The sequence below is a fragment of the Pan paniscus genome, chromosome X (genome assembly GCF_029289425.2).
Source record: "Pan paniscus chromosome X, NHGRI_mPanPan1-v2.0_pri, whole genome shotgun sequence".
Classification (NCBI taxonomy): Eukaryota; Metazoa; Chordata; class Mammalia; order Primates; family Hominidae; genus Pan; species Pan paniscus.
Genome location: NC_073272.2, coordinates 22273959 through 22289423, shown reverse-complemented (window position 1 = coordinate 22289423; position 15465 = coordinate 22273959).

Sequence of the window (15465 nt, the reverse complement as noted above, 5' to 3'; positions counted from 1 at the left end):
GAGAATTCTTATAGAAAGATATATTAAAAGGATTGTAGTAATTCAGGGATAAATTATGAATGTCTAAACCAAAATAGTGGCTATGATAGAGAGGCAAAATGGAATTTAAAAAGATTTAGTATACAGAATCACCTGAATTAGTCACTAATTAGATGCAGGTGGTGAGATAAGGGAGCAGTCTAAGATGACCACTGGGAAATACTGAAGACAGTCACTTATTAATTCAATGAGTGCACTATCTGTACTGGGGCACATTGGGGGTAGTCCAGATGCTAGTAACATCAGGTTATCAATAAATGATGAACCCCAAAAAGCTGCATTCTAACCCATCCCGGGTAATCACACCAGGAAGGGTCTTCTGTCAATACTGCTGGGAGCAAACCCCCTCCCCATCACTTAATGACTTAGACTCTTAACAGGATCCTGGGGAATCACTTTGCATAGGGTGTTCACAAGTTCCCAGGACCCTAAGGCATAATCAAGATGCAGGGGATTAAGAAGAATACCAAGACAATTCAATGGAGAAAGAAGAGTCTTCAACAAGTGGTTCAGAGATGACTGAATATGCACAGGCAAAAGCATAGTTGGACCTCTACCTCACACTACATATAAGAATTAACTCAAAATGGATCAAAGACCTAAATGTAAGAGGTAATATTATAGAACTCTTAGAAGAAAATCTAGGGGCAAATCTTCATAACCTTGGATTTAGCAATGGGTTCTTAGTTGTGACAACAAAATCACAAGAAACAAAAGAAAAATAGATAAACTGGACTTTATCAGAACTAAAAATTTTTGTGCTTCAAGGGATATCATCAAGAAAGTGAAAAGTCCACCCATAAAATGGGAGGAAATTTTTGCAAATCATATATCTGATAATGAACTTGTATCTGGAATATATAAAGAAATCTTATAATTCAGTAATAAAAGACAAATAATACAATTTTTAAATGGGTAAAAGATCTGAATAAACATTTCTCCTAAAAAGATATACCAATGACCGATAAGCATATAAAAAGATGCTCAACCTCATTACACATCAGGTAAATGCAAATCAAAACTCCAATGAGATACCACTTCACACCTACCAAAAAGACAGATAATAATAAGTGTTGGAGAGGATGTAGAGAAATTGGAACCCTCATACTGTACTACTGGAAATGCAAAATGGTGCAGCCACCTTGGAAAACAATCTGGCAATGCCTCAAAAGTTTAAATATAGAGTTACCATACAATCCAGACATTCTACACCTAGGATATACCCAAGAGAATTGTAAGCCTATGTTTACGAAAAAAACTTGTACACAAATGTTTGTAGCATTATTATTCATAATAGCCAAAAAATGGAAACAAGCCCAGATGTCCATCAACTGATAAATGAGTCCATAAAATGTGGTATGCCCATACAATGGAATATTATTAATTCATTAAAAGCAATGAAGTACTGATACAGACTGCAATGTGCATGACCTTTGAAAACATTATGCTAAGTGAAAGAAGACCATCACAAAGGACCACATAGTGTATAATTCCATTTATATTAAATGTCCAGAATAGGCAAATCTATAAAGAGATGGAAATGAAATTAATAGCTTCCAAGGGCTGGGGAGCGGGGAAAATGGAGAGTGACTGCCAATGTGTTCAGGGTCTCCTTTTGAATGATGAAGAAGTTCTGGAATTGATTGTGGCAATGGCTGCACAGCTGTATGAAAATATTCACCACCATTGAATCGTACACTTTAAATAAGTTGATTGTATGGTATGTGGATTATATCTCAACAAAGCTGTTATGGAAAAAAGAGGAGGGGAGGCGAAGGGATGGGAGGCAAGGGGAGAGAAGGCGAGGGAAGTTAGGGGAGGGGAGGGGAGGAGAGGGAAGTCAGGGGAGGGGAGGGGAGGGAAGTTAGGGAAGGTTAGGGAAGGGAAGGTTAGGAAGATTAGGTTAGAAACGGTTAGGGAAGGGAAGGTTAGGAAGATTAGGTTACAAATGGTTAGGGAAGGGAAGGGGAAGGGGAAGAGAAAGGGAAGCAGGGGAAATTCTGTCTTGCTTGCTTCAATATTTATAACACTCCTGCATACCTAATAACCCAGGGTCCAGCAGCCACTTCACTAGGGTCCAGGCTCCCCCATGACTGCGGTTAACTTGGGCCCATGTGACATAACCTCTCTGGGCCTCAGTGTTCTTATCAGGAAATGAGAAGGTTGACTCAATTATCTTTAAACCACTGACAGCTATTGTCAAAATGCCATGCTGCAAATCAACTTTTGTAAGTCATTGATTCCTTCTCATTCTGCATACTAAACACTGACTACACTCAAAGCTTAATTAAAAAATGACTTCATGGGGTAGATGCTCCTTAGCAAAAATACATTGATTCATGTCACACTTCTCCATGCAGATTTTGCTTTTTGGTATATAAGAATAGGCAGAATTTCTTAGCCTAGATAGGCTATAGAGTGCCTGGTTTTGAGAGGAACAAAGCACCTGAGAAGAGCTATGTTATTCCTACCCTAACACCTAAGGAAGTTTTTCATCACTAACTTCTCAGCAAACTTTTTTGTTTGTAGAAGTAAGCAAAAGCATTAAAATCAACACATTATTTGCCTTGGATTTCAAAACCACAATTTCTCTTTTGCTTTATCATGCCTAGCTAAAACCCTGTGGATTAGTCTTTCTTTTGCTGTTAAAAAATAATAATAACCTTTGCTAAATATGATGATGAGAGCACCCAACTGTAAATTCTAACATTGCCTTTGGGTAAAAAGTTGTTCTGTATTTCACCCTCCCTCATATTTGAGACAGGAATCATCTTCACCTAGATTTATTTTTTGACAGATAACTTGCTAAGTACTATTGGGACAAATAATTAGACCAAGCCTCCTGGACTCACGGCCCCAGCTTAGTGGGTTAACATTTCACCCACTGATTTAGAGGGTGGAAAAGTACTTGATGACATGCTTCTGCTGTTTCCTGAGGTGCTTGAAGCATCTCTATACTGAATCACAGGGTCATGGGCTGGGAACCTGAAACAAGTGAAGACACTGGAGACAACTGAAATTATTCACAGCTCTGCTGGTCAGAATTTTTGGATGTACTCACGGGAGAATTGTGCAATGAGGGCTTCCATGGATATATTTAAGTAAATGATATAAGCTTAGGGCAAAACTAGAACAAAAGACTATTGCAACACTGCTGTTTTGAGTGACCACCAGTAGGCTTACCTGGACTGCTAATATCTTTCACAGGGACCTAGAGTAGTTTTTTTTTTTTTAATCACATAAGACTCTCAATAAGTGTTTCCAATGTTTCCCTGCCTCACCCCACATAACGTGTTATATCTCAGATCTTCTGTTTTTATTCTTGTTTGAGTGCTGTTGTATCTGTTCAAGTTCACCCACCCACCTAGAAGAACCCACCAGGTTCCTCACAACCAGAAGGATCATTCAAAAATGCCAGTAGGACCACAACATTCCTCTGCTTAAAACCTTTCAATAATTTCCCATTGATCCCAGAGTAAAGTCCAAACCCCCTTAGCTCATGAGCACAGTTTTCTTCTGGACCAAGCCCTTGCTAACCTTTTTTGCTTCTTTCTTTGTATGCAACACTCATGCCATATCCAGTTGTAGATATGTCCTGCAATAATTCGCCCATTCACAATTCCTCCCTCTGAAATTCCTCCTTTGCTTCCTTCTCTGCCTGGCTCACGCCTACATAACCTTTAAGACATGGCTCAAGCATCATCTCTTACTGGAAGACTTCCATGACCCTTCCTATCCGCAGACTAAGTAAGGCACCGCCTTTGCACCACCTGAGCAGCTTCTGCTTACTTTATTCACCTTATGTTGAAGCCACTCTCCCATCATACCACAAGGTCTTTAAGGACCGAGCCTGCTTTTATCAACGTTCACAGCAGCATCTAGCACCCTTCCTGGATCTGAAAGACTACTCAAATTCTTTTAGAAAGTAGATAACGCCATTGAAAATAAAGGTTCTGTATAGAATGGGGGTTTTAATAGCATTTATTGAAGGATAACATATAGAAAACTACTCAAATAAATATGTAACTCAAGAAATAGAACCATATCAGCTCTCCAGAATCCCCCATTATGCCTCCTTTCAGGCCTTACTACCCCAAGATAAGCATTATCCCAACACAATACCATAAATTACTTTTGTCTGTTTTTGAACTTTTAATGAATGAAAGCATATGGTATGTTCTCATTTGTGTCTGGCTTCTTTCGCTCAACATTTTGTTTATGAGACCCATCTATGTCATTGTGCCTGATTGCAGAGCATTCTCATTTCTTTATAATATTCCATTCTATAAATATACCACAGTATATTTATCCAACCTACTATTGTCAGGCAGTATTTGGATAGCTTCCAGTTTGGGGGTTTTATGAAGAGTGATGTGATTTGTATTGGTGTTTTAACATTCTTTTGTTAGAGTATTTATTTTGTTGGCAAAATCACTTTTCCCAAGGAATGCCTTCAGCTATGTCCTTAATTCCAAACTAATCTGCACATTCTGTTTTATTTGTTGAGTTAATTAGAGCTGGATCAGTGAGGTCAAAAATGGTAGGACAATTATCAAAGAGTTGGTGAGTCAAATCAACCTTTTATGAAAAACGTAGTTTACAAGTTGAAGCAAACAAGCACAATTTTCTACCTCAAACATTCTAACATGCAGCTTCCTGTAATAAACATTCAGTCTCAGGGTTACAAGTCAGCAGTCTTTGGAGTTATTAAGACAGACCTTGCAATATTATAAAAATGCTCTTTGCCCTTTTTAGTAAACAGTCTTAGAAGTTAAACCTTATAATGACAATATATAGAAGTAAAAATTTAGCTTAAATGTTGTGAAAACTGGTATGTAAATATTTGCTAAACTTCTTATCTGTCGAAGCAAAGGGCAATGGTTAGCCGAGTGTTTTACATTGTCAGAAGTGTTCACATCAACATCTTAAAATTTCTCTCCATGTTTTCTCATAAACTGCTATTTGAAACTTATAGCCTCTGGTTTCAACATCAATGTTGATTGAGGCTGTATCAAAGATGCTCACAAGTTATTTTATTTTCCACAATGGTATGTATATAAATTCATCTGATAAGAATTACTAAAAGTTTCTCTGAATTCAACTGAATTAAGTAATGTTTTAGAAAATGATTAAGAAATAAAGACACCATTTGGTGTTCTGATGGCTTTATCGCATTCCTTCTTTTACAAGTTAATATTTTAGAAGTGTGAACTACGAAAAGGTAGTATGATTAGTAATGATTTGACTGTTAAACTGAGTCAAAGCATGACTGAGATCTTGAGCAAGCACCTAATGCAAAACATAGAAGAAAGGTATAGAAAATAAGAGGAAAATACAAGGAATGTTTCTTTTTGTTGATTTTATAATATTCTGGACATATAGTCCTTTAAAACTTTTCAGGGCCTGCTTTTAAAAAATCAAGTCCAACATTAACTTCAAAGAATCTAGCCACTTCAGTGGGAAACCAGGTCAACTGGTCAGGTCAACTGGGTTAAATAGTGCATAAATAGTCCTTCAAGGCCAGATAAGGAAGATGGTGAATAGATTTGGTAATATTTGCCTTTTAAATGGTTTACATTTTTCAAAGAAATTAGTTTGCCTCCATGTTAGTAACAGTTTTTTTGTTTTAATTTCAATAGCTTTTGAGGTGCAAGGGGGTTTTGGTTACATAGATGCATTGTATAGCGGTGAAGTCTGAGATTTGATTGTACCTGTCACCAGAATAGTGTACATTGTACCCAATATATAGTTTTTATCCCTCATCCCCCTCCCACCCTTCCCTTCTGAGTCTCCAATGTCCATTATACTACTCTGTATGTCTATGCATACCCAGAGCTTAGCTCCCACCTATAGGTGAGAACATATGGTATTTGACTTATGACTTAGGAATGTTTAACATGTTGAATTAGAGAGGGCAGATAGACAAGCCATCAGTAATAAGCAAAGCAAGAAAATTAGCATATCTGAGAAGCAATGGTAGTTGAAACAGGGAAACCTGGAAAATAGGAAGGAACTCTAAGGATAGGAACATATTAAAAGCAAATAAGTAAACATTTCTGTAGTGCATATGTGTGGAGGGGAGGCAGGAAACTATGCCAAGGTACCTGCCCTCAAAAAAAATCTTATGACAAATAGGTGGAGAGCTAGGGGCAAAGATGGAGCTTGTTGTAGGTGGGGTTCTCCGGATGAAGACTGCAAATTCATGTGAAAGTTATTTATTTAGTAGATATTCCCAAGTAGGGAATGGGAAGTGGGACTGGGATGGGAAGGAGGCCAAGCAAGGGTGCAGCATCCAGCAAATCCCCATGGAGGGTAACTTAGGCTCCATGCTGAGGGAGTTCTGGGGACATGTGGAGGTCACATCTCAGAGTTGTTTCCATCATGAGTAAAGGGACTGCAGCGTTTATACTCCTAGGCTGTCAGTCATCAGTCAAGGGCTACCCCTAGAGGCACTTCGAACTCTCTTATTGCACAGGCAAAGCAGGTGCTAGTAGCCTAGGGCAGCCCGCCAGCAAGGATCAGCAGGTGTTGCTGTTGAGAGCGAATGCATGTCATGCAGGAAGCAGGTGTGAGCAAAAATACTAAAGGGATCCAGGGGGATAATGGCAGAGTTCTAACAGCATCTGCAATGGGCTGTAAAGCATCATTATTAAAACTGGGGCAACATCACCAAAATAGATGGAGCAGGCAGGATTGGAGAGTGAGAAATGAGGAAAAGAGCAGATACACTGTGGCTCAGTCCTGGCCTCCTCTGTATGTCACTGGGAGACAGGCCAATCAGAACATTTCCCGGGGTTATGCAACCTGGAGCTGAGCGAGAAAGACCGTTTCCCCTCTGATTGTGGAGTTGTGATATGATAAGCCTGGAGGTTCCAAGGCAGCCACTATGTGGATCATTGAGAGTAGGAAGGAGACACCAGAGAGAATGGCAGGTGAATGACCAAAGTGAACTCTGCGTGCATTCAAGTCCCTAGTTCTAATTATTCCTCCCTTTTACTGTGGTTTAGATTCAGAGGCCAATCGATTCTCCTCTTCACTTTAAATGGTTCGCGAACACCTATTGTATGCCAAACACTGCTCTAGTGCTGGGGCTATGGAACTTAAGAGAAAAGCTGAAGCCTTCATGGAACTTCCAGTCTAGTGAGAGAGGCAGCCAATTCACAAATATGGTCATTTGCAATAGGGCTGATAAGGAGGCCTTTCTGCCAAGGGACATTTGAGCAGAGACCTGAATGAAGCAAGGATGCAAGCTAGGCAAGGGTCTGGGCAGGAGCTGAGTTTCTGTCGAGCACAACCTAGAGTCTGGAAAATCACAGAGACTATCTTAAAAACATCATGCTACATGAGATTGTATCTGAGCAAACTTAACTGTTGCCCCAGTGATTAAAGGAAGTATTCCTTCTGCATCCAGTCAACAAGATGGCTAAAAGATAGGGCCCTTCCTTTGTACTTTTCCTAACTGGTCAGGTCGAAGGGTTCAAAGAACTGTCACTGATAAGGCACAACAGAAACGAGGTGTCCTAGGAAAATTTTTCTATGGTAATTTAGATGATAACACTGGAACTTTACTTTCATATTTCAGTCTTTAAGACTGAAATCTGTTTTTTTATGTGCTTACGTACCCTACCACAATGTCAGAGGAGGTGTTCAAGAATTTTGGGTTTTTTTGGCTTTGATTTACATCAGGTTTATTGAGGCATCCTTTGCAGGCAGTAAATTTCACCCTTTTTAGTTGTACAGCTCTATGAATTTTGACATACACATATAGTTGTATAACCCCCACTACAATCAAGACACAGAACATTTCCATCACCCTAAGGATTATGTCCTTGAGAACAACTTACATCCTTTTTAATTTTCTCTCTTTGCTTAAGATTTGGAGATGCTAAGATACATAGGCATGGAAGATAAAGTTAATGGTTGAAAACTGAAACAATCTTTTCCTGGAAATTTGAGCTGTAGTGGATAGACAAACTATTATGTGACAATGTCCACAAAACATATGCTTTTATATTAGTTCAGCTGTTCCTTCTAGATACATAAATGGAAAATAGTTAATATTTGAAAATTATAATCCTTATCTAAAAGTTGAACTATACAGATAGACAAATTATATGTTTTAGGAACAATTGAACTGCTTCTTCTTGGTAAGCAACTACTCTTGAGTTCAGATGGAGTATTCCTTCAGGAATCATCTTGGTTATACTGTATTAAAGATGCTAGCTTTAAGATGAGATGTGGATAACTTTATTCCTTCCATTATCCCCACTCTCTCCTGGAGCTTCCATCAATGACCTTCACTAACTCTCCAGGGATATCTTCACTTCTGTTTTCAAACATGACAGCTCTCTTCTATCTGGGGAAAAAAACATTTAATTCTTCTCCTTTAATTCCACCTTGGTTTCCAGTAGATAACATTTGTTGAGTGTCCAACCAATTGCTAATTGCTTTATGGTCCTTATCCCACTTTATCCTCACAAACCCCTAGCCTGCAGGTAATATTTTACAGAAGAAAAATATAATGGCCACATTCATAAAGTACCACTGCTATGTAATCCAAGAACATTATTCCATTTGATTCTCACAGAAAATCCTTTGTTATCAATGAAGAAACTAAGGCTTAGTAGGGGCAGAAGTGTGTAAGGCATTCCGGGCTCCTGGGGCATCTGCCTCATGTTACCTTCACAGCTTGATTGTTCTTGACCTTGTCCTCAGCTCTGCAGCATAGCTATGTTTCTCCTTCATTCCCTGTGCCTGGTTCTTTTTACTCTAGGTTCTTTTTTCTTGCGGGTGGGGAGGGGTACAAATTACAGAAGCCCTCTTAAATTCATTAAATTTTAAAAAGTAAATTTATTATAAGGGTAGAGGGTTATCTCACAGAACCCATGTTAGAAAGTAATGTTGGCCAGGCGCGGTGGCTCACACCTGTAATCCCTGCACTTTGGGAGGCCGAGGCAGGCGGATCACCCAAGGTTGGGAGTTCGAGACCAGCCTGACCAACATGGAGAAACCCCATCTCTACTAAAAATACAAAATTAGCAGGGCGTGGTGGTGCATGCCTATAATCCCAGCTACTCGGGAGGCTGAGGCAGGAGAATCACTTGAACCCAGGAGGCAGAGTTTGCAGTGAGCCGAGACCATGCCATTGCACTGCAGCCTCGGCAACAAGAGTGAGACTCCATCTCAAAAAAAAAAAAAAAAAAAAAAAGTAATGTTAGGCTTCTGGTAGGACTGCCACCAGAAATTAGAGAGTGATCAGGAACCAGGGCAAATGGACCTGGCCTCTCCCTTTGGCTATATGTTCTCATTTATTTGAACTCGAAATCCCTTTCACATAGGATTTCTTTACCATCCAGTAACTAATGTTCCTTAGAGCCTTGCTGCACAAAGTGATGGACCAGCAGCATCAGTCCCACCTGGGAGCTTGTTAGAAATGCAGAGTCTCAAGCAACACCCCAGTCCTGCTGATCAGATTTTCCATTTTAACAAGATCTCCAGTTGATTTGTGTGCACATTAGAGTTTTAGAAGTGTGGGTGCTGGCTTGGAGCACAAGTAGGGAAACACAAATCTATTAGACTCTCATGGAGTCAGAAGATTCAGCTAATGCCTTTGTGGTTTTTGAACACCTGAAAAAGAACATCAGCAAACTGGTTATTCAGTAACAAGTAAGTAAGTAATAAGTTTGTTGCTGAATAACCAGTTTGCTGGTGTTCATATTCAGGGGTAACTTGGTAGTTAAAATTTTGGGTACATTCATCAAGAGGCATCTACTACACATGTGAGCTCCATAAAGCAGGGACTTTGTCTTGTTACAGCTGTGCCCCTTGCAACTAGAACAAGGCCTGATATATGGTAGGCATGTGTGTTAGGCCATTGCTATAAAGAAATACCTGAGACTGGGTAGTTTATGAAGAAAAGAGGTTTAATTGGCTCACGGTTCTGCAGGCTGTACAAGCACCATGACACCAGCACCTGCTCAGCTTCTGGGGAGGCCTCAGAGAGTTTTACTCATGGCAGAAGGTGAAGCAGGAACAGGCACATCATAAAGCAAAAGCAGGAACAAGATAGAGAGTGGGGAGGTGGGGTGCCACAAGCTTTAAAATACTGGATTCTTATGTGAACTCAGAGTGAGAGCTCACTCATCACTAAGGGGATAGCGCAAACCATTCATGAGGGACCCACCTCCATGATCCAAACACCTCCCACCAAGCCCCACCTCCAACACTGGGGATTATTAGGTCGGTGCAAAGGTAATTGCTGGTTTTGCCATTACTTTTCATCTCAAATCATGTTGAATTGAGCTTTGGGTGCGGACAAATACCCAAACTATATCAGCACTCAATAGATACTTGTTGAAAAAGAAAACCATAAGAAAAAGGACAAATGGAGGCAATACAGATAGTCACTCATTACCTCAACATTCTAGAGCACTTGACTTTGCTTCAGTGGAGGACATTGTAAAGATTCCTTGCATCAAAGTTATACTGGTCGGGGTGGACTAACTACTGAACCAAATAGACCTGAAACTGTACAATGACTCAAAAACAGTAGAAGCTTATCTCTTGCTCACTTACCAGTCCTTGGCAGGTACATGGATCAAAAGGATATTCTCCTGCAGGCATTCAGGACCCAGGCTGATGGAAGTGCTACCACCTTCAACACATGGGTTCCAACACAAGTTTCCCTGGGAATCATTGCATTTCAGCCAGCTAGAACAGGAAAGGAAATTGAAGGAGCACATGAGAGGTTTTTATGGCCCAAGCATGAAATAGCAGATGGCACATCCTATGGTAGCCAGCTTTCAAGATGGCCCCAATGAATCCTGCCTCCTGGTATTCATGATCACATATAGTCCCCCTCCCACAGCAAATGGGGCTGACCTGTATAACAGATAAGATATTGCAGAAATGACAGTGTGTGACTTCCAAGGCTGAGTCTTAGTCTCTTGAATCACTTGCTCTAAGGGAAGCCAGTTGCCATATCATGAGGACATTCAAGCAATCCCATGGAGAGACCCATAAGGCCTCCCTCCCACCAGCAACCATGTGAGTGGGCCATCTTAGGAGTGGGGCCTTCAGCCTTTAGCAAGTCTGCAGATGACTGTAGTTCTAGCCCACACCTCAACTGCAGCTTTATAAGAGACTCTGAGCCAGACTGACCTAATTAATATGCTCCTGAATGCCTGGCCCTCAAACTATGAGATAATAGATGTTTGTTGCTTTAAACCACCAAGTTTCAGGGTAATCAGTTATGCAGCAATAGATAATTCACAGATTTCCACCCATTTCATTGGATAGAAATCAGCCACAGTCACACATGATTTCAAAGGAGGCTGGGGAATGTAGTCTAGCCCAGAAAGAAGAGGAGAATGTGGATTTTGCTAAGCAGTCAGCAGACTGACTGTTCTACAGGAATAGACAGAATAGTAACAGGATAAGAACAAAATCAAGAAGAAATGTAAATTAGATCCTGGTGTCAAACCACAGAGCTACTGGACACACTTAGCCTTTCTCTCCTTTTTGCAAAGTTCACCCACCCTAAAGGACCATCTCCAGCCCTACCTCCTTCATGAAATCTTCTGTGCATATCAGGCCACATTCCTCTTTCTTGCCTGTGAACTCCTGCAGCACTTCTTGGCTCATTCTCTTCTGTGTGCGGTAATAAATGTCACTGGTTCGGAGACAGAAGGCATCATTTGGTACTCAATCATGTATTGCCTTGTGATAGCTCTTATATCACTGTCTCGAACGATTATTTAAGTTTTCATATCTGTATATCTTGTCTTCCCAATTACATTTAAGATCCTGGAGGGCAGAGACCAGTGGACGTGGATAATATATGATGTGGCCACATTAGCTCAATAATCTGTAAAGTGATTTATTGAAACCACAAAATCTGATCTTAATGGGAGTTGAATTTTAATAGGAATTCAGGTCCTTCCCTAGATCACTAAACATATGATCACAACCATGTATTCCAAATTCTGTTTGCTGAGCATTAGATCATATTCTTAGCAATGCCTAGCACAAGCCTAGTCAGTGGATATTATTTGAGTGTAATTTTAGCAGAAGCTGCAAATGAGGAATTTGATTAAATTGTATATAAAAGATACATAATGATATTTAGAAAAAAATCACAGTGAAAATGGTTTTAATCTAGATTTATTTTGACATAATTTCATCACCTGTAGTTTAGCAGACTCTAATCAACTTCACATTTTAACCACCCCTTCTTGGTTTTATAAAAGGAATCATCATATTGCCAGCAAATGTTATTTCATTTACCCTCATTAACAACCCCTCCTTATGATATATATTAGTCATTTAAAATAATTGAAGGGGCTTTATGTTCGCCTTCCATTTGTATCTTTGCTTGATGTCAAAAGTAATGACTCAAGAGCTGACAAATGGATGTTGCTTCATAATAAATTTATGAAGAGTTTATCAAGCATGTGCACTGTTCTTTGTCAGCCATCTTGTAGCTAAACATAGCAAGCAGACCATTTAAAGTAACAATGCTCATGGCAGAAGCTTTTAAGAATGATCACAAAATGCAGCTCCTTGAAAAGGCCAAGATAAAAAAATAATCCTGTTATCAATTACTTCTGCTGACAAATACTTGAGTAACAACTTTGATATTTTCTGTTCTGAAAAAAAGCTGTATTTTCATATCATCTGTTGGATTTACTTTAAGACCTCTGAAATACCTGAATAATGCACATTGGTTTACCTCATAGAATATGTCATCTAACTAGCTGTATAAATCCTTGAAATCCATTATTTATACTATATATAACGATTGTTCAAGGAAACTCAGGAATTTAGATTTTAAAATCCTGGGCCTTTCAATGTGAGGGGAAAAAATATAACTCTGAGCTCTTCCCCAAAGATTAACGTTCTAATCTGACTTGAATCACTACATGTTAAACACACATTTTTCTTCTTCACTGAATTAAATTATGGAATTGATTTGTTTTACAGATTCCAGAGAAATTGCAATGGCTTTGAGCACTGGGCATGCTTACTAAGGATACAAAGATCACTGGTTAAAAGAAAAGGTTCTTTGTGTTATGTCTTCATGTGTTCAGGCCCCAAAGTCCCTGAAGCAATAACAGCTAAGTATGCCACACTCTGATCTTGTAAATAAAACATGACAATCTGAAGGTCAGAAACTGTTTTACCAGGGTGCCCTGACTTCTAAAGGTAGAACCCATGATTAACACATATCTTTGGTACAATTGTGTCCTTTACTCTGATGGGTCAACAGAGTTCAATGTATAATCAGATATCACATAATTCCCTTCCAGAGAATTTTTTTAAATATACCCATTGATTCTTAACAGTTACAGCCACTTAAAAAATACTGCAAGTACCACAGTGTTTGTTCATCTGTTCCTATCTTATAAATATATCATGATTGCATTAAAAAGTTAATAGAGACTAGAAAGCTGGTTAGACATAATTACTATGAAAGCAGATACCATGCAAAATAAAATTAAAATATACTGTTATTGTTTATAAGAAACAAAAAATAAACAGTAGACTGCTTTCAGTATATATAGATATATTATATATATTATATATATAATGTTATTATCATTGATCCAGACAAATTCAGTATCAATCAAACATCAAAATTATTTTTGGTTAGAAAATATGCAAATCAAAGGCGCTAATAGGAGGTTTACAGAGGAAGAGGTCCCCCCAGACCAGAAGACCAGAAGGGGTGATTAGGGGATGAACAGGGGGACATTACAGCTTCTGGGTAACGCTTTGCAATGAGTCCTGGGACAAGTAAGACCCTTAAAGTGTGAAGAACCAGACCACTTACTTTCAAGAACAACAAGAAGGTGGGAAGCTGAGGAGACCCCACCTAAGCCCTTAACCAGTTTGGTAGAGACCTCTCAAGAATGTGCTAGCTTTATACATGAAACAAAGGCTTCAGGGAAAAAATAAAATAAAAGTAGTAATACATGGTGTCCCTTAGAAGTGGCCCAGAGGTAGGACTAGTGGTTGCTCCATGACCATTCTGGGCATCTTTCTAACTGGAGAAGAGCCACCAAAGAGGTTGCTGTGACCCAGTGACCTCTGGGTGAGCCATCTTCCTCTGCCCCAGCCCTGGATCACCCCTCTTCCTGCCAGAACAGCACATTAGCCAATAGTTCTAGAATTTTATGAGACGAGAAATGGTTGGTGCTAGGCCCCTCAATGGTGCAGGCATAATTTAGAACAACTTCTGAGATTTCTTTAAAATAAATTTTATTGTGTATATTTAAGGTATACACTTTTTAACATAATTGGGGACTACTTAGCTATGAATTCAAATAATCATTTGAAATCACCTAATTCTGTGTTACAATTGAACAGCAAAGGGCTTTATTTATGGATATTGAAATCATTCATTGATATATATGAAATTAGAGAAGTAAATATAAAGTATTTATTCCAGGCAGACTCAAAATAAAAATAAAATTCCTTTTAAAAACATAAGGGAAACACAAGAACCATTCAAGGCACTTAACAAAAAACTGTTTAAGAGTTAGAATATTCCATTGTTATAATATTTTTTAAATTCAGGCTACCATGATTATGGTTGTTAGGGTATGCATATAGCTGTCATTTCTCTATTCTGAAACACACTGAACCAATTTACCTGCCATATTTGCTGGTGGTGTGCCATCATGGCTGTACTTTGTATTATCACACTGGAGACTGAATCAGTCAATAGAAAAAAGACTTTATTTTATTTATTTTTTTTTTTTTTTGAGACAGAATCTCACTCTGTCACCCAGGCTGGAGTGCAGTGGCCTGATCTCAGCTCACCACAACCTCTGCCTCCTGGGTTTAAGTGATTCTCGTGCCTCAGTCTCCCAAGTAGCTGGGATTACAGACACGTGCCACCATGCCTGGCTAATTTTTGTATTTTTAGTAGAGACCAGGTTTCGCCATGTGGGCCAGGCTGGTCTCGAACCAGGTGATCCTCCCACCTCGGCCTCCAAAAGTGCTGGGATTACAGGCATGAGCCACAGTGCCCGGCCAAGAGTTGATGTTCCTAACAGTACTCATTTTTTCTTTAAAGAATAAAAATAAAAGAATAAAGAATTTAAAAATCAGAGACAGAAGCCATGCATCTTCATGTGGCTTCGTATGCACTGGATTAAAAATTAATTAATATCCTCTTCATTCAAATGTCACATAGGCCAGTGCTTCTCAAACTATTATTTTCACAGATCGATAATTTTATAAAATACAATGAAAATAAATTATAAGAAAAATATTAAAAAGCTTACAAAATGCAAACCCAATTACAAAATGCAGTAATGTCAAATTGCTATAGAAGTTTCCACGTGCTTATTCTCAATCCCTGTACTTATCACAGACCAGTAACCGTTTGTGGACTTGGGCTGGTCCAGGGACCACACTTTG